General features: G+C 48.4%; 1 protein-coding gene and 1 long non-coding RNA gene across 2 annotated transcripts in view; one reads left to right on the forward strand and one right to left on the reverse strand.

Moving 5' to 3' along the window:
• The window catches only part of LOC149856570 (uncharacterized), a 75060-nt gene extending 60993 nt beyond the window's left edge, over nt 1–14067 (reverse strand). Inside the window, exon 1 of the long non-coding RNA XR_016444435.1 lies at nt 13540–14067. This is a non-coding gene — a long non-coding RNA (uncharacterized LOC149856570). The remainder of the gene's footprint in view (nt 1–13539) is intronic.
• A 200-nt stretch (nt 14068–14267) lies between these two features.
• The window catches only part of TP53INP2 (tumor protein p53 inducible nuclear protein 2), a 47481-nt gene continuing 45705 nt past the window's right edge, over nt 14268–16043 (forward strand). The window contains exon 1 of the mRNA XM_090064567.1: nt 14268–14621. The gene's annotated coding sequence lies outside the window, so the exon portion shown is untranslated. The remainder of the gene's footprint in view (nt 14622–16043) is intronic.

The following is a 16043-nucleotide window of genomic DNA, read 5'->3' on the forward strand; positions in this document are numbered from 1 at the left end:
GGGAGCTTCTGCTATTTACTTCAAAGGATCCAGGGTTTCACCCTGAGTAGACCAAAAACACAGAACCCTGAATCTGCCCCAGGGATTTCATTTTTCAGAGGCAATGGGCAGATGGGAACAGTGTTACCAACCCTGGAGAGTGTTCATGGCCTTTCTGCCCAAAGGAAATTTGAAACAGCTGGACCCAATATGACTGATCAAAAAACCTCTGCACCAGGTCATGAGATCCTATGCCAAAAGCAGCTTTAGTAAGATTTAATTGTCTTCTCAGCCAGTGGCCTGTCAGTTGCCTGGGACTCCCATATCCATCTTAAGATATCTCTGAATGGAGGGGTTTAGGCAGATAGGGAAATATGTAGGAGAGAAGCCTTTCTAATTCAAGGCTCTCTCTCGGATGCACAGATCCCTGCTTTTTCCTGATTTTCTTCTTCCTATAAAGGCCTCATTAAATGAAAGCATAAAGGAGATAAAGTAAATCAAAGCTACCAGAGGCAACCATGAGCCTTTAAAGTTCATTCTGGCAATCAATAGTCCCAGGCTTCTGATTCGAAAAGGACCTGAGGAGCCAATATAGAAGCAGGACTAATGATGGGGTGTGAAGTCAAACTAGCCTTACAGAATATGCCAGGGCTGAGGGAAAACAAAACACAAGCACAAAGGCAGTTATTTTAACAATCATGCATCTGCCCACAACAGCTTGTAGGTGCAGGACTGGGTAACCCAGCATAGGTGAAGAGCATTAAGAAATCAAGAACATTATAAGTCTACAGGCAGAGCAAACTCATCCACCTCCCGCTGAAACCCCAAAGGAAATAAAAGCCTCACCATTGTGAAAGGGAACAGTTCCTACTTAATGGGATAAACTTAAGCCATTGTTGGGACAGGTCTTGGTGCAGGCAGCTGCTATGCAATCTTCCTTTGCCAAAACACTTGGGCCTTTTCTGGAGGGTTGCAGTTGCACTCGGAGATGCCATCCTAGGGCCAGGATTCCACCCCGTCAGGGAGAATTCTGAAATGTTTGGTTTGCTTTACACTACCAAAATCCCCACGAAAGAGGGCTGTCTGTCTTCTCCCCACTGTAGGATCCCATCAGCCAAGAGAGTTGGGCTAAATCAGATTTAGAAGGGAGACCTTCATGAAAAATCTAGGTGCTGAAAAAGACAGTGCTGATAATCCATTAAAAAAAGATTCTTTCTTCCAAAAAGAATCCATCTCCCTGCATAGTAGGAGACAGCAGTGAATACATGGAGATCACATTTTTTAATAAGATGCAAAAACAATGAAAATAATTGGCTTGTGCTACTTAGAGAGGAGGTAAAAACTCCCATCCCCTAATTCTACTTGTAAAGCCCTTGTGCATCCCTCTGGATCGGTGGTGATACTGAAGATGTTAAGCAGCTTTAGTTCTGTGACTGCTGCAGATCCACCAGTAGTGGGACATGCAAACCAGGAGCAATGAGGTCAGTATAGGAGAAGGTACTCCAAATGCTGAACAGAAAACATAAGCTTGAAGTATTTGTTCCTAATTGTTCTATATAGGAATGAAGGAGATGCCTCCCCACTTAGTACATGAGTGCTTTAAAGTCAAATTAGACCTATTGATGGTACTGTATTAAAAGAACAAGAGCTAATACAGCACTCAGACACTGCCTCACACTGACTGTAACCCAGCAAGCATGGTCCATTATGGCTGTGTTCTTTGTAGAGCTGCTATTATGTTATGCCTGAGTTTAACTGGAATTAAATTTTAAAAGAGAATTGGAAATAAAGATTGGGGGTGCTCATTTAAATCCAGTGCTCCCAGACAAACAGCGGGGGGGATAACACAGCAATCCCTGAAGGCACAGGCAGAATTGGATAGGAAGTGCAAAGAAATAGATTGTTTGCAGCTTGTCACTGAGCTGCATTTTCCTTATTGCTCAGGATTCTTTTCCTCTCTTGCCCAGCGAAGCAGTGAAACAAAGGACACAGTCCTTTGCCCTAGCTAGAATCCAGTGATTTCAGTGGAGTTACTCCTGTGACCAAGATCCTATTCAAACCTAAGGAGCTGATCCTAAAACATCCACTGCAACCAAAAGTGTCAGCATTCCCCTCACACAAGCAGCATCCATCAGGCCTCCAACCACAGCTGTAAAATGCCTGTCACTCACATTAGGTTCCTGGTGTAATGAAATCCAAACTCTGAGCCTCTGATACAGAAGGGAAAGCTGCCCTTGAACTTGTGTTGACCTGGATCACCCTGAGCAGGGGTAAATCTCCATTTAAGTTTCCCAGGACTAAAGCTGACTCCAAGATACAATTCTCAATCACCTTTTGGGAATGCCAAAATCTCCCAACTAGTCTTTAACAAAGACAGGATCATGATGGAAATGGTAGGGTCTCTATCCAGGGGTGTTGCACACCTAATATTATTATCTACAGGAAAAGTGAGAGAGCTGGATCCCGCTAGGACAGTGCAAATCACAAAACATGGGGAGCAAGAGCTGTAGCTTAGGCATTCTCTGTTGAGGGGACCTGACTATTGAACACATTTCTAGAGAAAATCCAAGTAATTGTGATGCGCTAGCTGGCAGTGACTTTGCCCAGGGGTTTTGAAGGAGTAAAAGATGATTGGAGGACTTGAGATTCCCTTTCCTCACCAATCAGGCCCCAGAGACTCACCCTCTGTGTCCCCTGATTGGCCCCTTGGGTCACCTGGAGGGGGATAAAAGGGGCAGCATGGTTGACTCAGGGGAGACAAGTGAAGGATCACAAGGAAGGAGTTTCAAAAAGCTGGCAAGAGCTGAGCCAGTGGGGCAGGAGCAGTTGCCTCAGAAGAACCTGAAGGAGCAGGACCTGCAGGCAGCAGTTGGACCCTCAGCAGTGTGGCGTGCGGCCGGCAGGAGAGGCTCCCCGCTGGGCTCCAGGATCCCCTGTGAGAGGCTGAGGCCAGCAGGAGAGGCTCCCCAGCTCCAGTAAGGATCTGAGCAGTGAACTGAGAGGTTCCTAGCTCTGCTTCCAGCTCCTCTCATAAGAGGCTAGGCAGCTGGACACAAGGCTGGGGCTTCTGGAAGTCCAAGACCCCTAGCAGCTTGGAGTGGTGTCAGCACTGGTGGTTGTGTAGTAGAAGTTTCTGCCTACCATGCAGGAGAGCTGAGTTCAAGTCCTAGCTGGGGTGAGTGAAGTAACGGAGAAATCCTTGTTGCAGTGGAAAGGGGTCATTGTGTCTTCCTTCTTCTCCCCCCCGTACCTAAGCCCTACATTCCTTGTTATTTGACACTTTGTGCCTTTTATATTTCACCAACCAGTATTGTTTGTTCTGCTGTTCATGTTTTATATTTTGTTAACCCTGTCTCTTGTCAGTGACTGTAAGTGTCTAAACTTTATTGAATCCTGCCCCCTTGGGCATTGTAGTGTCCCCTATACCCCCTGGTTTATGCCTGTTATGTTCCTAGTACTGTTTTCTCATTAAAGGGTATATGGTTAAGTCCCCATTGGTGGTCTGGCTCTGCTCTATAGGGCAATGAGAGTTCCTACACCTCCCACAGTGCTTGTGCACCTGCTCTGATCCCTTCAACTGGAGAGGGGGTATCTCTTGGAGTCCTGCCCAGGTTACATAATCCAAAAGCTGACCAGCTTTCGGGAATGCTGCAGAGCCTTCTTTTAGCACAAAAATTTCCATCACACCCAGAACATCACTGTTCCCTTCCCCCAACTGAGCACAAATCCTACCCAGAATTTCCTTTAAGCTAAAAAAATGGGAAGAATGCTAGGGACTCCATCATGCTCATTAGTACCCTCTGTAAATCAACCTAATTATCATGGGGCATGTCTACATGCACCATAATTACAGTGTATTAAGTTGTTCTAATCACACTGTAAAAACTTAATGTGCTATAGTCAGTGCTACTGCACGTTAGTGCCAGCGCATGCTTTTTAAGTGGTGCTAATGTGCAGTAGACTAATGGTTTTTTGTGTAACCTGCTAACATGCAGCAGAATTAGTCTACTGTGCTGTTAGTGTCTCATGTAGACATGCCCATAGAGGAGCAGAGATGCTATGGTGATGGACAGCAGTACAAAACCCTGAAGATGATAGCCAATGATGTAATAGGCCTGATTATTTCCACCCCAGCTAAGATACAGCATCTTATCTGTTTAGGTTTTATCCTGGTAACAATTGCCAAACACAGTGCACAGGTCCTCTTCATCACTAGGCCTGGACTCTGTCATTTTTCATAGCACTGAAAATCTTGTTTTTGCTGGGTGCCCTCATGGCAGCTGTAACTTCTAAAGCCACTCAGACTGCTACAGAGACAGAAGGAGATAGGCACTGTCTTCAAAACCAGTTCATACAGTAAGAGTGCCTTTGTCATGACAATGAAAAGAAACAAATATTACTTTACTAAGTTTCAAGCACAAGAAGTTATAATGTCTAGCACTTATTCAGTGCTTTTCTTCCATGGATCATAACAAACTTAATAAAGGCAGAGATGTATTGTGATCCAGCTTTCCTCAGATGTAGAAACTGAGGGAAGAAACAGTTAAGTGGTTGGAGCAAGGTCAAAGTCATGCAAGATAAAACCCCATCCTAAGCTCTCCTTGCTAAGTCGCACTGCTTCTGACTACTGACTCATGCTCCTTCTCTCAACACAGCTATGAAGCAGAATTTAAATGAGGCTTTTGTGCCTTTTAACAACGTAATTCATCCAGATCCTGATGAGATTCCATTTTCAAGCTATGCTTCGTGGGCTTTGCTTTGAGCATTGTGCTCACACCCAAAGCACACTCCCCAAATGGGCTTAAGTTGCTGAATTGTCCTGGCTTCAAGCCATAATGCATTTCAAGGAGTCGCCCTACATCAGAGAAGGGCCATCTAAAACTTGGTACAGCTTTAATATGCTCTCTGTAGCCTGTCCAAATCTGGGCCTTTGTCAGCAGATGTGCTCAAAAGCAGTTCAAAATAAAGGAGATTCTGGGTAGGGAAAGTCAGTTCAGAAAATGGAAGTCCTTTCCCTCCAGGGAAGAAAAGTCCGTTCCAATCAGAAGCAAGCAGAGGTGGTCAAAGGTCCCAATTCTGCAGTGTCCTGTTATTGTTCTTGGATAATCATGTATCACATTTTGCCCTGAGACACAAACTCTGCTCTGACCTCCTGCTGGTCCCTCCTGGACCAGTGGGAGGTGTCTGCAGGAAACTAAGGACAGAATTGGCTCTTGAACAGGGTCCATTTACTTGATAGTCTCCATCTCCTACAGCAGTCCTCCCAGCCAAGTACTCTTGGCCAAAGCAGAAGTTAGGCATCAGCAAGCCAGTACCAAGACTTACTCTATACATATAAACAAATCAACCATAAGCAAATCCCTACACTCAAAGGAACCTAATGTGTTAGATTATTTTTTCCCTGTTTTGCTCTTTAATAGATGATAGAGAAAACAAAAGCCCCAAGACTTGCTGCTAAATCATCTCATTTTTAAGAATATTTCACAGCATGTGGGCAGCTGATGGAGCATTTTCCATTACAGGTACTTTCTCCTGGCCAATTCTTTCCATACTCACATATGCCAACATTATCCTGGAAGTGGTTTCATTTGCCCCATAGGGGAATCACTTGCATACTCAGCTGTCACTGTTATTAAACTTTCTCTCTGAACCAATTCCCAGCTCTATGCAAGGCTCCAACTACAATGGTTCATTTCACTGTTAGTATTTTTCAGCCTGTTTCTTTTGACTGGGCTCCTAAGTACAGCTGGGCAATAATATTTGGGCTGGAACATCTGTCACCCAAAGTTACAGATTTGGATTGACCAAAACATTTTGTTGATTTGTGTCAGATTTGGTGAATTTCTGCAGCCCCCCCCCCCCCCCCCCCGCCAATATATAATAAAAATTTGGTTGGACATTTTTCCAAAGGAGATTAACAACGTGAACTGTTGTTTGCTTTAGAAATGTTATTTGAAAATAACATATAAGCTCAAACAGATCATGATAAGATAAAATGAAGAGCAAGAAGCAGCTCTGGCTTCACCACTTCCCTTTCCTCCCAATCTCATTTAATGAAGACAACATTGTTTGGAAGCTTGAGCACAGGACTGAGAAGCAGGATGCTTCCCTTCGTGAATCGATACAAACAATCCTTGCTCTAGCTAAAAGCTGCTTGGCTTCTCTGAAAGGCCAACCCTGAACTTCACTCTCTTCCATCCACCTTCTGTTGCTCAAAGAGACACAGCAGTACACATGACAGTTTGGAGGTTGAGGAAAGGCAATACTTTCAAGTCACATTCTGAGGAAGGACAATTCCAGTGCTACTGTTGTGAACACTAGAAAGGCCCAGTGAAGACAGGGATGATCACACAGCACTGGAATTGTCCTTCCTCAGAATGTGACTTGAAGGTATTGCCTTTCCTCAACCTCCAAACTGTCATGTGTACTGCTGTGTCTCTTTGAGCAACAGAAGGTGGATGGAAGAGAGTGAAGTTCAGGGTTGGCCTTTCAGAGAAGCCAAGCAGCTTTTAGCTAGAGCAAGGATTGTTTGTATTGATCCCCTGCTAAGATCCAGGGGAGTTACGCCTGTACAGGATTTATGACAAACTGCCCCAAAGAAGGTTCAATGAAGGTGGGATGGAGAATGACGTGAACATTTTAGGAAAAGGAGGATGCCACAGCCAATAAAACTGTTTGGTAGATGTTTGTCTCAGGTATGTTCCAACTGGTTACCATATCCATAAAGAAAAAGCAGAGGATGCAAGGAATGTAGGTACTAGTTATCACTGGAAGGTTAGGAGGAGATACTGAGGCTTGGCTCCCTGGAATCACTTCTGGAGTGGATTAGGCTTCAATGAGCTAGATGCTTGGGACCCATTGCTGCATTTCCAATAACATCAACTCAACCCTTCATGCTTCCAAGGGAATTAAATTGGACTCCAACCACCATGTCTGGGGCATTTTCGCAGAAGACTCTAAAATGCATGGCCATTGATGAGCCTGTAGTATTTCTCAGAAGAGTACACCTGTGTGCCACTGTCCTTGGTCAGTTTCCCCTTGCAGCGCTCTCCCTAAATGCCGAACAGACTGCTATGCTTCACATCACAACAAGTTGCATTTAAGTGGGGACATCATGATCTCTGGATCATAAAGCATAGGAGAAGAGTCCATGGGGGAAGAGATCATTTATTAATATAGGACAGAAGAGTGGTGACAACTTGGCATTTTTGCAAACCATAATTTTGCAACCCTATCACACTGCAAGCTGAGGGAAGAATCAGTGTTCGAATAATGACTGTAGATTACAAAGACCTATTCAGTCTGCTATATTCTGCTCAAACTGGTTTTATCTGCACCTATGTGTTTAGATTCCTAACCCTTCCTTCTCTTCTACTGCCATTGTTTACATAGAAATCATTCTGTATTTACCCTCCTCTCCTGGAACAAGTTTTAGTGCAGCAAATAAAACCCACCTGTGTTACCATAGGGAGTCCAGGCACTGAAGCCTAACCACTTATAAGAGATAAGCAAAGGCACCTTCCAGACAATGAAGACCAGTATATAACTGTTGTACAAACCACTCAGTTTTCATAGTAAAGGGAATGACAGGAGTCCAGATCAGGATGCCAGGAATGAAACACAAGCAGGAGGAAGCAGTTGCTACCATAGGATGACTGGAGTGGAGAAAGACTGAGCAGAGAGATGAGAACAATAGAAAAAGTAACCAATGCCAATGCCATTATAGAGGCATTTGTTCTCATTGTAATTATGATGGATTTACAGTTGTGTGCAAAGGCCACTGTCAAAGACACATAAAGAAGCAGTCCTTGCCCCTAAAGCTTACAATAAAAAAATACAAGATTCAGGAACAGAGTGGGGAAGCTACAACACACAAACAAATGATCAAGATGGCTTTACTAGTTCAGTGGTGAGCTTTGACTTCTAAATGTAATCTTCATCTTTTTTGACTGCTGTCCTTCATAACCATTGTTAGTTCCTATTATAGTATTACAGTAAAAGCTGTGTTAACCGGCATTTTACTAACTGGAATACTCTATTGACCAGAATTTAATAGATCAGCATGAGGCAGGGCAAGGGTGGGCTGCGCTGCACTCTGGGCGGGTGGTGATGGTGCTGGGACCCACCCAGCAGTGGGACGCACACGGCACCATGCTACACCACTTTCAAAGCAGTGGCAGCAAGGCACAGGGGGCAGGTCCCAGCCCGCAGCTGCAGCCCACCCTTGCCCCGTGCACAGATAAAAGTAAGTAGATCAAAACTTACTTGCCTGCCGGGCCACCTGAGATCCTGGCTGTGCAGGGTATAACTCTCAGATAACCTGAATTTTTAGATAACTGGCACCCCTGTTACCCAACTCATGCCAGATAACAAAGCTTTTACTGTATTTTCATTACAGAAACTATCCCCATCTACTGCTCTATTTTTTCTGCTGTCTCTCATGACCTAGTACTTAATTATTACTTTGGGTTGCTTCACCACCTCGTTCTCTGCCTCCCTACTCCCTATATAACCCTGTCCTTGCCTTTAGGGCCTTGACAGTCTGAGAGTGTGGTGAATATATGTGTCCAATGTAAATTGCCTTTGCTCCAGTGTTAAAAAAGAGCAGGTGCACAACATAAATCTCTACACAAAATCTGGTCTGGCATTTCCGGAAAAAAAACAGGGGTGAAGTCCCCAGTGTTTGTGCTGTGTTCTCACAGTTATTCTAGGATAGCTGTTTGTTCAAGTTGTCTACTACCTGCTCTCTTGACAACTTCTGTCAAGGCATTATAAGAAAACTACTGCAGGAGTTACCCCAGGGATAAAAGGCCATATACCTGCTCTGAATCTCAGAGTAACATGTATCAATGTACCAAATCCATATGTACAGACCCTCTGATAAGAATTATACTGTTATAGGTAAGGCAACAAAATACAGACTCTGCATAAGTGGGTCTCATTTGTTTGCTTTGTTAAGGATAAATTCTTGAGAAAGGAGTAGCAAATTTATGTTTTGGGTTGTTTTTTTTACTTGAAACTTAATTCACTGATCACGATGAATGTTCATATCATTATGTGGCCTCCTCATAAGGGCGGAAGGACAAAGTTGTGGTTAAAACACACGACCATGAGTCAGAAATTCTATTCCATGCTCTGCCACAGAGTTGCTCCATGACATAAGGCAAGTCTTTTAATCTCTGTTCTCAATTTCCTTCAGCTTTAAAAACCAGTGATAACATCCCTTTCCTAAATTATAGATTGGCTTGAACAATAAGACAAGAAAATAAAGGAGCCGATTTTCCTCTAACAAGCCCCCTGGACAGCATGAATGATGTAATGATAACAGGCTTTCTGGACACAAACACTGGGTGATTCAAGACCCCATCACAAAGAACGCTTTACAAGATGGAATTGTGGGTGTGCAGTAAATATATCTCCTGGTGGGTAAGAGGAGGAGGGCTATAGTTAATTTTATTTTCTTTATTTATGACATTTGTATTAGATAGTTTTGCATGCAGTCTATTAATTGTTGTCCGTGTATGCTGCATATTTTTTCATTAAATAATATTACTGGCTACTTCTAATTGTGCTGAATAGTACATATCATGTATATATTCCTTTTGAGTAGGCTGCAATGAAATTAAGATTTTGAACTCTAAAATTCAAAGCTGTTTCATAGATTCATAGATGTTACGGGGTAGAAGGGACCTCTCAAGATCATTATGTTCAGTTGGGCAGGAAAGACTGCTGGGGTCAGATGACCCCAGCAAGGTGCACGTCCAGACGTTTTTTAAAGATATCTAGAGTAGATGATTATACCACCTCTGGGGGAAGTCTATTCCAGACCCGGGGCACTCAAGTTTTAAAGTTTTTCCTCATGTCTAATCTAAAGCAGTCTTCTAGCAATGTATGACCATTAGTCCTAGTCTTCCCCTGGGGAGCCCTGGTAAACAGATGTCCTCCCAGTCTCTGATGTGTGCCCCTTATATACTTACAGGCTGCCACCAAGTCCCCTCTGAGTCTTCTCTTCTCCAGGCTGAACAGACTCATGTCTCTCAGCCCTCATCGTATGGCCTGCTCTCTATACCTCTAACCATACGCAGAGCTCTTCTTTGGACCTTCTCAAGCCTCTCCACATCCTTCCTGAAGTGTGGTGCCCAGAAATGGATGCAGTACTCCAGCTGTGGCTTCCCTAAAGCTGAGTAAAGCGGGAGGATGACCTCCTTAGTCGTTTGAGATCCCTTGGTAGAGGCATGCTAAGTGTTTTTGTTTGCTTTGCTGGCTACAACATTGCATTGGTGGCTCATGTTCATTCTATGGTCTGTCAAAACCCCCAGGTCTCTTTCAGTTGTGGTGCTAGTAAGCGTAGCACTGGTAAGCCTGTAAGCATATTGCAGGTTATTTCTCCCCAAGTGGAGCATTTTACATTTCCCAGTGTTGAACATCGTCAGGTTTTGATCTGTCCACATTGTGAACCTGTCCAAGACGACCTGTATCCCCAGCCTATCCTCCAGAGTGACCACAGTCCCCCCTTTTCAGATATGTGGGGAGCCGGAAGAAAAGCAAGGGCAATATTGGACCCCTGCTGAACCAGATGGGACAACTGACGCCCAGGAAAAAGCCAAGCTATTAAATGGGTACTTTGCATCAGTCTTTCATCAGTCCCATGGGACGCCCATGCCCACTACGGGACAGGGAGGTCCGGGTGAGGGAGATCTCCTGCCCTCCATCAATGCTGATCTCGTGAAGGAATGCCTTGAGAAGCTGGATACCTTCAAGTCAGCCGGCCCTGACAATTTACACCCCGCGGTACTCAAGGAGCTGGCGAGCATCATAGCCCAGCCGCTGGCATGGATCTTCGAGAGCTCCTGGCGCTCTGCTGAAGTGCCCGAAGACTGGAAAAAGGCCAATGTGGTGCCTATCTTCAAGAAAGGGAGGAAAGTGGATCCAGCAAACTATAGGCCCATCAGCCTGAGGTCTATCCTGGGGAAGACCTTGGAAAAGTTTATTAAAGAGGCCATCCTTAATGGACTGGCCAATGCCAACATCCTGAGGGACAGCCAGCACGGGTTTGTTGCGGGCAGGTCTTGCTTGACCAATCTCATTTCCTTTTACAACCAGGTGACCTGTCACCTGGACAAGGGAGAAGAGATTGATGTCATATATCTTGACTTCAAAAAACCTTCGATTTGGTATCCCACTGGGCTGGGTGGTGGGACATTTGGAGCCTGGGCAGCTCATCCAGGCACGCAGGCAGGGGGGACAACTCCTGCCACTGCATGCACCTCAGTGGAGGTCTGGGGGCTAGGGTAGAGGCAGCTGCTGCACACTGGGCTTTGCACCCTGAGCCCAGCTATAGCTGCTCCAAGAGCAACACGATGCCACATGCGTCCCACCACTGGGCTGAGCCGCACCCCTTTGCCTGCCCAGCGGCGGGACACACATGGCGTTGCACCATTCCCAGGGCAGCTGCAGTGGGGCTTGGGGTGCAAAGCCCAGCACGCAGCAGCAGCCACCCCACACACAGATTGGGGAAGGCACATGTTCCCTGGGCCTCCATAAGGGTGTGTGCAGTGGCAGGAGACCCTTGCGCACCTGGACGAGCTGCCCAGGCTCTGATCTTCCCACCACCCGGCCCCCTGCCTCTGGCTCACTCCCTCCCTTACCACAAGGGCTTCAATCTGCCCTCCCCCTCTACACCTTCCCTCCCCCACAGACTGACTTGCTAGGTGTGGGGTGTCACACAGTAGATACTGGGTTGGACTTTAATTCAAAAAGCGATCTCGTACTTAAAATGGTTGGAGACGACTGCCTTAAAACAAATACTATTCCATAAGCAGAATACCTACCCTGCTGGCTTCTGCAGACATATTTGGTTCCCTGAAGAGCTGCTCAGCCAGCCCTCCCAAATAAAATACACTCTTTAAGCAAAAACAAGCCCTTCCACCCTATCCCAGGCAACAGGAGAGGAACCCTTTGAATCTGTCCCCAATGCTACTTGCCCCCCTCCTGCTGTCCCCACCACTTGCTTCCTCCTCCATTGCTTGCCCTTTTGGGAGCTTGTTAAAACTCTTAGCAGGACACTCCCTTCCCAGTCAAATGCCCCACAGCTGGGCTCTCTCAACATGGCTGATGGTTCTCTCATAAAGGGACACATCATCCTCTTATAATTCCTTATAAAAATAGCCAAAGCAAAACCAGCTTGCCTTGTCACCTAAATGAGAGATTGGATTCAGTATGTCATGACTGTAATCTGTTCTGCTGCTGTTGCTGAAGAAGTGTCAGTCTAAACCAAAGACTTGTATGTTGGCTTCCTTAATCTTTGTATGCATGTCCACCTGCCCATCACGAGGTGCTCAGCACTCACCACTACAGTTCATGGCAGTGAAAGCTGTAGTTGCACAGCACCTTGGACAATCACGCTCTCAGCATTTCAAGCGTGGCTTCCAAAATTGATGGGTGTTTGGTTTTCAACATTACCCTTCTGGGCAGTTTACATCTCAGTACTGTGGGGGTTAATATCCCATGTGGCTGTTGTGTTTAATTGAGGTGTTTTACACTGATGCAAGATCCTTCAATCAGAAGGTACCTGGAGTCCAAACAGTATTTCAGTTATGACAATAAATTCAGTAAGATGCAATTAGGGCTAATTTGGCCCCATTACCTAAGACCTCACACATAGGACACCCTAGCTCTACTCTGTTGACTCAGCCACTGAAATGGTGTCCCTAACAAGACTGTTTTCATAGTCACTTTATATGGATACATTGCTTCCCTGTCTTTCCCCAACATGCAATGTGCTTGGGATAAATGAAATAACATCCTCTGGCCAAGCACTGTTGTCGGGAAAGCAGATTCAGGTACCATCAAATATATGGAGCTGTTCTTCTTGTAGCAAGGGAACCAAAGCCAAGGTGACCTGCCTGAGCTGCAGGGACTGAGACAGGGCATGGGGTTCAGGAGGTATTTCACCTGGTTCACCTGGAGTGCTCAAAGCCCTTCCCAAGAATTCATACACGTCCAAGGCAAGATTAAGCCATTAGATCACGGTTCCCACATAACACAGGTCAGAGGGGTCTATCCAGTTACTCCTGCACTGAGCCCAGTAACATGTGTTCAACTAAAGTATATTTTCCTGAAGGGCACAATATTATTATCCACATTTTAATGACAGGAAAACTGAGCCACAGAGCAGGAAAGTGAATTTGTGTTGGAAGCTGCTGAGCTCCAACAACCCTCACAACGTTGTCCCTCATGTTCTCCTCACTTCCTATCAACCACTACCTTTCGCTTTCCGTCAGGCAAGCTGAGACCATCTTATCACACCAGCCATGTCCTGACTCCCCAGCCGGTTTCCTCTGCTAGCACTATGCTCTGCCTGTCCCTGATAGTCCCCTTCCTGCTGGATGCGCTGTCCCTATCTCCTCTTCACTGATCCTTTTCCACTCATTTTTTCCTCTCCTGTCATGTAACTCACTGGTCTCCTTTCCCCCATTACCATCACTGTGTCCCCTCTCTCCCTACTTCACTCATCGTACCCAGTGGCTGTGCAGGAAGGCGCAAGTGAACCTTACTGACCTCAGGTGCTTTAGAATTCAGTCTTCCCGGCCAGGAAGTAGCTGTGGGCTTCCAAAGCACAGCAGCCTCTTCCCACTGGACTCGTTATTAGATGGCACGGATGGGGGTGGGCTAGCAAGTCAGTCCCTCGCCTGTCCTGTCGCTACAGAGACAAGAAGAAACGTGGCCGTGGCCTGCAGCTCTCCTCAACAGGCCCTTGCATTGTGCTTGTGCTTCTCCAGCACCTCTCCTGGCAGGATGGCAAAGTGCCTCACAAACAAGAAAGCAAGCTTCAGGACAAACTCCTGGCACGTCATTACCCCCAGCTAGGATGGGTCGGAGCAGACCGGGACCAGTGCCTGCCGCAGGAGCACTCAGAGAGAGAGAGGGGCGTCTAGGGAGAGGCACGGGGGTCAGACCGCGGCTCGGACGCTGTCTGGCACGCAGGGACTGAATGAGCGTGGCACTAGGACGCTCCTTCCCATTGAAAATCTTCAGCGAAGGCGGAGCGGCAGTGCGCTAATCCGCACAGGAGAAGTGGGGCAGTAGGCTCCTCCCTCACGCAGGGACTAATGGCTGTCTACTGGCCCGGCGCCCGGCAGCCCGCCGCGACCGCCCCGCACGGGGCCGGCATTCACGTGCCCCTCGGCACCGGGCATCCCTGAAGCTCAGCCCCCAACCGACGCCGGCCTCCCATTGGCTGCTCCGCCGCAGCTGTTCCTCCGGCGGCGGGCGGGCCCCTTTGTGACGTCACAATCAGCTGTTTGAACGTTCTAAATTCTGAGCTGAGCTCAGCTGGGGGAGCAGCAATAACAGGAAAATAAGAACAGCAGCTCTGCAGGCTGGGGAGGTCCGGACCCAGCAGCTGTCGCCGCCCGCCCTGGCAATGGTGCATCTCTTCTGAGAAGAGCAGAGACCCCAGCAGCACCGCCGCCTCCCTCATCCTTTTCTTGTCTCGGATTTTTCGTTGACCCGGTCGCTTGTTGATTTCAATTAAACTACCTCACAGACTCTGCCTAAAGCCGGTGCTTTCAGATACTTAATCTTGTGGGTTTTCCTGTGGTCTTGTTGTTTACAAAACAACCGATGACATTAAAGGCAAGGTAAGTGTCGTCCTCTCCGGACAGGGCGCGGAGGCGGGCTGGGAAGCGAGCGCCGAGCCCCTTTGTGCGGCGGCCCATTCCCCGGGCCACCATCTCCGGAGCGCCGAGCCCCTTGCGATCTGCGCCCGTCCTCGCATTTCAAGGCCACCCCTGTGTCCGGGCCGGGTGGTTTCAGGTCTCTTTGTATTTCTCGCGCTGCGTGCGGCGAGGGGCCGCTCTTTGTGCTCCGTGCGCACTGTGCTCCAGCCGTGCCCGGCGCCGGCCGGCCGGGACAGGGAAGGGACGGGCTCGTGGCCGAGGCCGGGAGGCGTGAGGACAAGGAGGGCGAGGTTGGTCTTTTGTTGCTACAAGCCGCGGGCTCGGGCCGGAGCGGCGAAGGCGCTCGGGCCCCGTCTGTCTCCGACGCGCGGGAGCCTCCCCCGGCTCGGCTCGGCTCGGCTCGGCTCGGCTCGGCTCGCCGGGCGGGGGCGGGGGCGGGGGTGCCAAGGCAGGTCGGTGGGAGCAGATTGCTTGTTGCATAAGCGGCGACGGGCTCGGCCGCGCTGGGAAACAAAAGACCCGGCAGCGAGGTCCCGGGCCAGCCTCTGGCCCCCGCTCCAGCTGCCTTTGTCTGCACTGCCGCTGCGCGGCCTGGGGTAGCCGCCCTGCCCGGGAGGAGGCGAAGCGCCTCCGGGGCGCACGGCGGGGAGCGGAGCGGGCTGCGGCTCCGGGGCGGCCCGGGCGCCGAGGAGGCCCGGCTTGTGCCTGGCTCGTTCCCCGCCGCCCCACCGCGGGCCGGCTGCTGGGACGGGCTCGGCGGGCGAGCAGGGCAACTGCCCCAGCCCTGCTTTGCCCCGCAGCGTCCTCCCTCCTGCGGGCAGCTGCACCCGGAGCAGAGCGGCTCCCTCCCCCGGCCGCTCGGCTGCGCGCTCCCGGCGCCGCCGCCTCCCCTCGCCTCCCTTCTCCTTGTTTGTTTCTTCATCAACGGATTCGGATGAAAAGCTCGTCTCTGTCCCCATTGGCTCGTTGGGATTGGGAGCCTATGGTGACGTGCACTGATTTGCATTTGACATTGAGACGTCATCAAGGCCAGCCCTCCCCCAGCCACGCACACTGAGCTGTCCTCCCTTGACCTGTGCGGGGGGCGGCGATGTGCTCGGTGCCGACACCGGCGCAGTCCGCCGAGGTCTTTGGAGGCAAACGGCTTTGCCCGGCTGAGGCTGAGCCGGGCCAGAGAGTCCCGTAGCCAGGAGAAGTAGGCTGCTGAAGTGGGGGAGTAAATTGCCCTCAGTCACAGCCCTGCTGCTGGCCACAACTCGGGTTACTTTACGGTGCTGTTACTTTAAAATGTAAGGTATATAATGTGCTAGCTAATCTTACATCTGTAATCAATCAAAGTCGATCTTTTCTTCCATACCATTAACATGTCACGACCAACCAAGC

The sequence above is a fragment of the Crocodylus siamensis genome, chromosome 10, assembly GCF_052110815.1.
Source record: "Crocodylus siamensis isolate JL-2025a chromosome 10, ASM5211081v1, whole genome shotgun sequence".
Lineage (NCBI taxonomy): Eukaryota > Metazoa > Chordata > Crocodylia > Crocodylidae > Crocodylus > Crocodylus siamensis.